The sequence below is a fragment of the Primulina huaijiensis genome, chromosome 11, assembly GCF_012295235.1.
Source record: "Primulina huaijiensis isolate GDHJ02 chromosome 11, ASM1229523v2, whole genome shotgun sequence".
NCBI lineage: Eukaryota > Viridiplantae > Streptophyta > Magnoliopsida > Lamiales > Gesneriaceae > Primulina > Primulina huaijiensis.
Window position 1 is genome coordinate 7428031 of NC_133316.1, and position 10022 is coordinate 7438052.

The 10022-nt window shown below is 34.0% G+C and overlaps 1 non-coding gene across 1 annotated transcript; it reads left to right on the forward strand.

Annotated features, from left to right (window-relative positions):
* Positions 1 to 2020: 2020 nt before the first annotated feature.
* LOC140989076 (small nucleolar RNA R71) lies at positions 2021 to 2131 on the forward strand. The gene has a single exon (XR_012177423.1). It is a non-coding gene; the product is annotated as a small nucleolar RNA R71 (small nucleolar RNA).
* The last annotated feature ends 7891 nt before the right edge of the window (positions 2132 to 10022 follow it).

Sequence of the window (10022 nt, forward strand, 5' to 3'; positions counted from 1 at the left end):
TTTAGCATTTTCTTCCAAATGAATTTTATGTGTGCAAATTAAAGGATTTATACCTTTTATATCTTTCAAAGTCCATCCAATTGCATTTTTATATTTCTTAAGTAATTTAATTAAATCTTCTTCTTGATTTGGTAGAAGAGTGGAAGAAATTACAACAGGAAATGTTTTATTTTCACCAAGAAATACATATTTCAATTCGAATGGTAAAACTTTTAATTCAAGTTTTGTATTATCATCTTTTTTAAAATTATTTTCAGACTCAAAACTTTCTATTGAAAAAACTTCAGATTGTTGATTTAAGTTTTCTTCTTGTATATTTTCTTCCATAATTGTTTCAATTTCATTATCATATTCATTTTCATTAATACTTGGTTGTTTACATAAATTGAACACATTAAGTTCTAGAGTCATATTTCCAAAAGACAATTTCATTATTCCATTTCGACAATTAATTAAAGCATTTGAAGTTGCTAGAAATGGTCGTCCCAATATTACTGGAATTTCATTATGTACTTCTATTGGTTGTGTATCCAAAACAATAAAATCTACAGGATATATGAATTTATCAACTTGAACCAACACATCTTCTACAATACCTCTAGGTATTTTGATTGACCTATCCGCCAGTAAGAGAGTAACAGAAGTGGGTTTTAATTCTCCTAAATTAAGTTTTTCATAAACTGAATAAGGAAGTAAATTCACACTTGCTCCCAAATCTAACAAAGCTTTTTTAATTTTATTTTCTCCAATAATACATGAAATTGTTGGACAACCAGGATCTTTATATTTTAAACTAGAATTATTTTGAAGAATAGAACTTACTTGTTCAGCCAAGAATGCTTTCTTCTTCACATGCAATTTTCTCTTCACAGTACATAAGTCTTTTAAAAATTTTGCATATGAAGGTACTTGTTTAATAGCATCTAATAATGGAATATTTATCTTTACTTGTTTAAAAACTTCATAGATATCAGAATCATTTTTTTGTTTTTTATGATTTGTTAATGCATGAGGAAATGGTGGAGGTTTATTTGATTCATTTACTATTTCAGATGATTTATCATTCAACATATTATTTTTAGAATTTAAGGTATCATCATTCTCAAAAGTATCAGGATTATCATCCTTACTCTTTGATTTTAAATGATCCTTGTTTTCATTACTATATGGATCATTAACTATTTTACCACTTCTAAGGGTAATAACAGATTTTATTTGATCAATTTTTTCATTTTTTAATTCTTGATTTTGATTTTTAGGATTAGGTTGAGGTTGAGATGGAAATTTTCCTTTTTCATGAATATTAAGTGCAGATGCAAATTTTGCAAGAGTTTCTTTCAAATCAGTCATAGATTGACTGTTTTGAATATTGATAGATTCTTGCTTTTGGATAAATGCATGAATTACATCTTCAAAGTTTTTTCTTGGAGGTGTAACATAAGGAATATAACCTTGATGATTTTGGTTATTTTGAAAATATTGTTGTGAGGGTTGTGCATTATTATCATTCCTCCAACTAAAATTAGGATGATTTTTCCATCCAGGATTATATGATGTTGAAAAAGGATCTAGTATTGGTTTTTTATAATTGTTAACATAATTTGCTTGTTCATGGAGACATTCTTTAAATGAAGGTAATGTTGGACAATCTTTTGTAGCATGATCATGTGTATCACATATATGACAAACAATTTCTTGAATACTTTTTAATTGACCACTCTTTTTCATTTCTAATGACTCAATTTTTCTTGCTAAAGATGCAAGTTTAGCTTGAATATCTATATCATCTTTAAGATTATAGATACCACCCCCATTTGTTGAATTATTGATTTTAGTTGTTGGTGGTTCTATTGTGCCTATATTATCCCAATTTTGAGCATTTTCTGCTAATGAATCCAAATACTCCATAGCTTCATTTGGGTTTTTATCTTCAAAAGTTCCATTACACATGAATTCTATCATTTGCCTATCTTTAGGTATTAGACCTTCATAAAAGTGAGAAACTATTCTCCATGTTTCAAAACCATGATGTGGGCATGTATTAAGTAATTCTTTATATCTATCCCAACATTGATAAAATGTTTCTCCTTGTTTTTGAGAAAAAGTAGTAATTTGTCTTTTAAAAGAGTTTGTTCTATGGGAAGGAAAAAACTTTTTGAGAAATTGTTGTTGCATTTCTTCCCATGATCTTATTGAACTTGATCTCAAATTTTGTAGCCATGTTTTAGCTTTATCTTTTAAAGAAAAAGGGAAAAGCTTTAATCGAACTATATCCATGCTACAATTTTGATCATTATAAGTGTTACAAACTTCCTCAAATTCTCTTAGATGTAAATATGGATTTTCAGAATCTAAGCCATGAAAATTTGGTAAAAGTTGAATAATTTGAGGTTTAAAGTTGAAATTAGATGCATCAGGAGGAAAAACTAAACAAGATGGGGCACTAGTTCTAATAGGGTTCATATGGTGCCTAAGTGTTCTTAATTGATCATGTTCTTGATTATTATTATTATTATTGTTATTATTGTTATCATTATCTTGATTATTTGAATTATCATCCATGTTTAAATTATTTTCAGATACTCGAATAAGTCTACCACTTTTTTTCGACTCCAAATACTCATAAAAAAAACAACACAATACTTATAAATAAAACATAATTAACAAATATAAACTTAATTTATACCTCCCCGGCAACGGCGCCAAAAACTTGCTACTACTTAAATTATAATTCACCCAAGTGTAGGTTGTCTGCAAGTAATATATTTCGTAAGTACGAGATCGATCCACAGAGAGGTTATTTTAAGTTTAAATTTATTAATTTATAGATTACCAAATGCAAGAACGAAGTTTACAAATTATAAATTTTGTCAAGGCTCGAGGATTTATTCTTGGTTTATGCAATATTGTTTAACTAAAAGTAAAACAAAGGAAACCACCATAAATAATGGTTCCAAGAAAATAAAAATATTTAAACACACACCTAATATAATATAGTTCCCACTATAGAAAATACCGAATTCACCGATATTTTATATATGGTACCTATGATTATATATATAACTATATAAATATATAACTGCATAAAATAAATGTTAAATTAAATCATTATATTTCATTTAGAACAACCGGCAGAGCCACGCTATTGCCTAAATGAAATATATGATTTAATAAGTTAGTTGCGGGAAAGTAAAAGTTAGTTGCGATAAAGTAAAAGTTAGATGCGGAAAGTAAAAGTTAGTTGCGATAAAGTAAATGTTAGATGCGGAAAGTAAAAGTTAGTTGCGATAAAGTAAATGTTAGATGCGGAAAGTAAAAGTTAGTTGCGATAAAGTAAATGTTAGATTGTTAGATATCATAATATTTCATTTAGAACAACCGGCAGAGCCACGCTATCGTCTAAATGAAATATATGATATAATTATATAAATATATATATATATATATATGTATAATATAACAATAATAATTGATGAAATATTTATTGTATCAAAATTAAACAACAAATCAAGATAACCACTTCAATGGTATCAAGCATTTGATGTAAATTGATAACAACAAATAATTCATTTTTATACCTACAATAAAAAGAAATTAGCAAAATGAAAAGAAATAAAGAAAGAATATACAAAATATAAACAATCTTACTTCACCAAGAATTCATCCTCTTCACCTTGACATAATAGATTTAGCTTTCCATGAACTTACTTTTGATCAACACTAAAAACATCACTCATAATTTGGAAAATGGAAAATATATTGGAACTTAGAACTTTTATACACACTCACACTATGTTTTACAATGAGATGGAATGATTCTCAAGCTAGCACAAGGCCTCTATTTATAGGCCAAATGAGAGAAAGGGTCAAAAATTCTATTAATGCAATGTAGTTGTAATAGTAGTCTTTGTCTCCTCCAACTTCAATTCCATGTCTTTTCTTTCAATGCTTTGCTCCATGACTTTAATCACCGAATTTGACTCTGCTCAAAACAGCAAACATGTGGGAAATTATCTGTAGATGAATTTGGCCACTTGGTTCACCTCATTTGGTTAAATATTGAAATAGTTATGATTTTTTTACTATATGCTGGTCATGGTGAAAGTAAATTTGTCCTCCTTTTGATATTTTCACAATTTGATCATCTTAACCAACTTTTTAAGCAATCATGTCTTCTGCAAAGTTGTAGATAATTTCTCAAGGATTTCAAAAATGTTTGAATCACCTCCATTTGAATTTTCTAGCTTGAGTTATCATTATTTTACCAACACGTAGAAAACCTGAAAATAAAACATATTTAGTAAGACATTTAAATATAAACACACAATACTAAAATAACATAATTTTATAATTTTAATGAAACTTAAATTTGAAAATATAGGTTTTAACATATAATAAATTATTAATTTTAAGTTTCATCACTAGGTTGTGTGTTGATGCAGCGGGGACATGTGACTGCTTATGCCTCGAGACAATTAAAGCCACATGAGACTCGCTACCCGATTCATGATCTTGAATTAGCTGCCATCGTATTTGCTTTGAAGAATTGGATACACTATCTATATGGTGAGAAATTTGAGATTATTCTGATCACAAGAGCTTGAAATATCTATTTTCTCAATCAGAACTGAATATGAGGCAACGAAGATGGCTTGATTTGCTGAAAGATTTTGATTGGGAAATCAAATACTACCCGGGGAAATCAAATGCAGCAGCTGATGCACTGAGTCGAAAGGTATGTTGTTTATCCTTATCGACGATTGGTGTCTCGAATGTGATTGAAGATTGCTGTCTTTCTGGTTTAGTATTTGAGACAGATTGTAAACCCCTGAGGCTTTGTACCATTCAAGTTGAACCAGATCTGATTGTAAGAATTAAAGAAGCACAGAAATTTGATCACAATATTCAGAATTCGATTGCGATGGTCAGATCAGGACATCAATCGGAATATCAGGTTCGTGATAATCTATTATATGTGAATAATCGTCTTGTTGTGCCAGATGTTTCAGAGGTGAGACAACAGATTTTGACAGAAGCACACTGTAGTCGTTTTAGTATTCATCCTAGTGGCAGAAGGATGTACAATGATCTGAAGAAACAATTTTGGTGGAAACAGATGAAATCAGATATCGCAGATTTGGTGTCCAAATGTTTGAATTGCCAACAGGTGAAAGCAGAAAGGAAGAAACCAGGAGGTCTACTGCATAGCTTAGCTATTCCAAAATGGAAATGGGATCACATTTCCATGGACTTTGTAACGAAGCTACCACGATCCTCCCGAGGTTGTGATGCGATTCTTGTTGTTATTGACATATTTACCAAATCAATGTGTTTTATTCCTTACCGAATGACGTACAGACACGATCAGATTGCAGAGATTTATGTCAGAGAAGTGGTTAGATTGCATGGCGTGCCAAAGTTCATTGTATCAAATCGTGATCCTCTATTTACTTCACACTTTTGGCACAGTTTGCAAGAAGCTCATGGTACGAAATTACATTTGAGTACTGCATATCATCCTCAGTCAGACGAACAATCAGAGAAGACTATCCAGACATTAGAGGATATGCTTAGAGCTGTAGTCCTAAATTTTTGCACTAGTTGGCAAGATTCCTTACCACTTTGTGAATTCTCGAACAATAACAGCTATCAGACGAGTATAGAGATGGCTTCATTTGAAGCGTTGTACGGCAAGAAGTGCAGATCTCCTCTTTATTGGGATGATATATCCAAGGTACCTGAGATTGGGCCTGACATGATTCGAGATATGACTGAGAAAGTAAAGCTGATTCAGCAGAAAATGAAGACAACTCAGGATAGACAGACCAAATATGCAAATATTCAACGTCGACCTTTAGAATTTGAGGCAGGAGACATAGTATTTCTGAAAATTTCTCCTTTCAGAGGTGTTGTCAGATTTGGAAAAAGAGGGAAGTTGTCTTCTCGTTATATCGGTCCGTATGAGATTTTGGAGAAGATAGGTGATCGTGCATATCGACTCGCCCTTCCTCCGTCTCTATCTGGAATACATGATGTCTTTCACGTGTCTATGCTACGGAAATATATGCCCAATGCTTCTCATGTTCTTCAGCCAGATGAGGCTGAACTCGATGAAACTCTGAGTTATTTTGAAAAGCCACTTCAGATTCTTGATCGTAAAGAAAAGCAGCTCAGAACGAAGACTATTTCTCTTGTGAAAGTTCAGTGGAGTCGTCATGGCATTAAAGAAGCTACTTGGGAGACTGAATCAGAGATGAGACAGAAATTTCCGGACTTGTTTCACTGATGTGAGATTCTTATTTAGCTTCTGTTATATATTATTCTTTCGATGTGATTTGATTGCCTTTGATTTCGGGGACGAAATCGTGTCTTAGAGGGGGGAGAATTGTAAGGCCTGAAATTTTATCATAATAAATCGAGATTAATTAATTGACGACTTGACGTGATTATGGAAGGAAAAGGCCGAGGGAGACACGAGAAGGCATGAAATTATGTGTGAGGACAGAAGGCCTCGTGCATATGAGCGGAGAGGAGGCGCGCATATGCGCGAGTAGCCATTGCCGAGGCAGAAGACCTCGCACATATGCGCGAGGACAGGGCGCGCATATGCGCGAGCAGTGCAGAATGAAAAAAATAAAAACTTGCCACTTGTCTTGACATGCATTTGAACATGTATACCACCTTCTTCATTTCTTTCAGAATGGTAGCAAGAACCGAGACAAGCTTACATGGAAATCCTCTAGTGTTGCTTCTTTTAAAAATTTGATTGTGCAAAATCCGGCCGTCCGATTTTCAAACCGAGCTTAATTCCGTGTTTCTCTCGTCAAAGGCTTCAAAAGGGTGTAAGTTTGATACTTTTTCTTGTATGATTCAAAATTTCTATATGGGAGAAATCAGAATTTAATTGAGCTCATGTGTTCTTGAGCTTGTAGTGAATTTATAATCGAAACCGGATCGAAGAACGGATACCGTATGAAATTGTTATTGATTTTATAGCATATGTGAATGAGATTATACAGATTTTTGGGAGTTGTGGCTTATGCTTGTTATTGGTTATGAGATGTTATGAGTTATTGCTACATTGCTCTTGTTGTTTGAGTTGCCGGATATCTCGAACTTGTGCCGTTATGCCGTCGAAACATAACTAGATTGAGTATTGTCTTGCCTTGAGTTGTATATTGATTTGTACATCTCGAAAATGTTATGCCAGATCGGTATCGAAGGTGTCGAACTTGAAAACTCAACATCGAAATCGATAGAAGAACGAGCGAGGGTTCTAAGCTATTATACGTTGAAGAACGGAAGGTTATCGAGCAAGAGTGAGCTTGATTTCATCTAACCGAACGCCGAGAAAAGAAAGGTATAAATCAATGTTAAACCGGGAGAGATAACTCGAGTAAGAGATAACTTGAGTTTCCCAATAACCACATACTTATTTGTTATCGTGTTGATATATTTGAATTCTTTGAACGTATATGCTTGTTCTATTGAGGTTATAATAAAGCATGGACTAGACGATAGATATAGTAAAAGATTCTTTGGCAGAGGTGCCAAGTCATTGGACGTTTGGTTTATATCGATGCGCTTAGGAGAAGATCGACTCTTAATGTAGAAACTCGATATAGTGGACCGAAGTCCGGGAATAGGAACGTACCGCCACCTCAAATGGGAGAGTAGGTGGGAGACTTGTTACGTTCTTATTCGAACCGGGATCCCTAAACTATATAAGAGTCGAGTCAAAGAGTAAGAGTTAAAGAGTTTGAATTACAGATTGGTATCGATTTATGTTTTCGTAGATTACGATGCTTTTGTAAATGTTATATGCTTTGTATATGATTATATGACATGCATGTATACATTGTTTATACTAGGAAATATGTTTCTCACCTGAGTATCCGACTGTTGTGTTTGTATGTGGGATAGGATCAGGGTCGAGAAGAGCTTGAACGAGTGAACTTAGAGTGGTGATCCGGGCTTGATTGGAAGAAAAAAAACTGGTTGTTTATCACTAGACATGTGATTGTGAGTAATAAACACTAGTTGTATGACTTTAGTTGAACAAGTTTTATATCTTGGATCTTGTTGTAGATATTGTACTTGATCTTGTACTTTGAATAAATTATAGTATAACTTGTTGTAGCCTTTTCAACACTTGTGTATGCTCTGCTCACCTTTTAAGAAAAAAAATTTCGACCTAGATTATGTAATTGATCCACTTAATCCCAATGATAATTGAAAAGAATGAGTTAGCGTCCGGGTCCCCACAACTTCTGAATTCTTCGAAACTTTCAAAGGCTTCAGAGTTGTATTTCATCAAATACACATACCCATACCCCGAAAAATCATTGGTAAAGGTGATGAAGTAGGCATGTCCATGCTTAGTGGTGATGCTAAGCGGACCGCACACATCGGTATGAATCAAATACAATAACCCTTTGGCTTGCTCCACGTGGCCCTTAAAGGGAATTTTGTTCTTCTCTCCTTTTAGATAGGATTCACAAGTCGTGAGAGCATTAATATCAGACATATCAAACATGCCTACTCCCACTAGCTTGTTCATCCTTCTTAGGGAAATATGTCCTAATTGAGCATGCCACAATTGTGCTGAATTTAGAGTATCTTGTTTTTGTTTGTTTGTTGTTGTTATTGCTTGGACATTGTTTAGTGGAATATCTTTCAATTTTAAGTTGTAGAGATCGTTTTCAAGTTCTCCAGTACCAATTAAACATTCATTCCAGTAAATGTTGCAAACACCTTTGCTAAATAAACAAGAAAATTCATCTTTATCAAGCATAGAAATGGAAACAATGTTTTTCAACAAATCTGGTACAAACAAAACATTTCTTAAAATTAATTTAAAATCATTGTTCAAAAGCAAGTAAACATCTCCTATGACCTTGGCAGCAACTCTTGCTCCATTACCCATCCTCAAGAAGGTCTCACCTTCCCTAAGCCTCCTACTTCTTCCCATCACCTGCAAGTCATTACAGAGATGTGAGCCAACGCCGGTATCCAATACCCAAGAATTAGAGTTAATTGAAATGTTTACTTCAATGTAGAACATAACATTTCCAGAACCCTTCTGGGCAAGATATTCTCTGCAGTTACGCCTCCAATGTACAGGCTTCTTGCAGTGATGACATACATCAGCAGTCTTGTCAGCCTTAACTGGTGTGGCTGCCACAGCGGGACTCGGATCCTGCCTCTTAAAGGGCACGTTCTTCTTGGGACGTTGGAAAGAACACTTCTTTCCCTTCCCATATGGACCAGTCTTCGCACCAGATGAAGAACCCATATAAAGAACGGACTTCTCTTTCTTGATGGTAGCTTCAAACGTAACAAGCATGTTCACCAACTCGTCAAGGGTAGGCTCCAGCTTGTTCATGTTGAAATTCACCACAAAAGGATCAAATGAGCTAGGAAGCGACAAGAGCAACACGTCAGTGGTCAACTCCGATGGCAACATCAGATCCATGCCAACGAGCGTGATTATGACCCAATAATATGACGTCGTTCATCTTTACGTGTCAAGCCTTACCCATCGATGTTTAACCTTAATGGATGGTCGCCATAAGTTCCCTCAATAATATGAGCCGAAATCATGGGAGTTCCACGTAGTTCATATCACCATGTCAATGGATGTCACAGCTTTCCGGTGTCCAGGGCCCCCCCAATAATATGAGCCGAACCCCGAACACAGATAGCGTTCATCATGCACCCATTGTCGATGGAAGACATGGAAATTATAAACAAATTTATAATTCCCCTTTTCGGGCTTGATATTAATTTTGAATCTTATTCAAAATGAGGGTTTTTAATTTTGAAATGTCTCATCATTAATTTTATTTAAAAGCCTGTCGTGTGTGATCGTATGTTTGCCGGACTCATGTAACTTTGTTATTATCATAATAATAACGCACATACTCATAATTTATAACATATCATGCATATATTATAAATAGTAAACAAAACAAGGATGATCAATCGCCCCAATACTAACGGCCCGTGTGAGCTAAGCACGG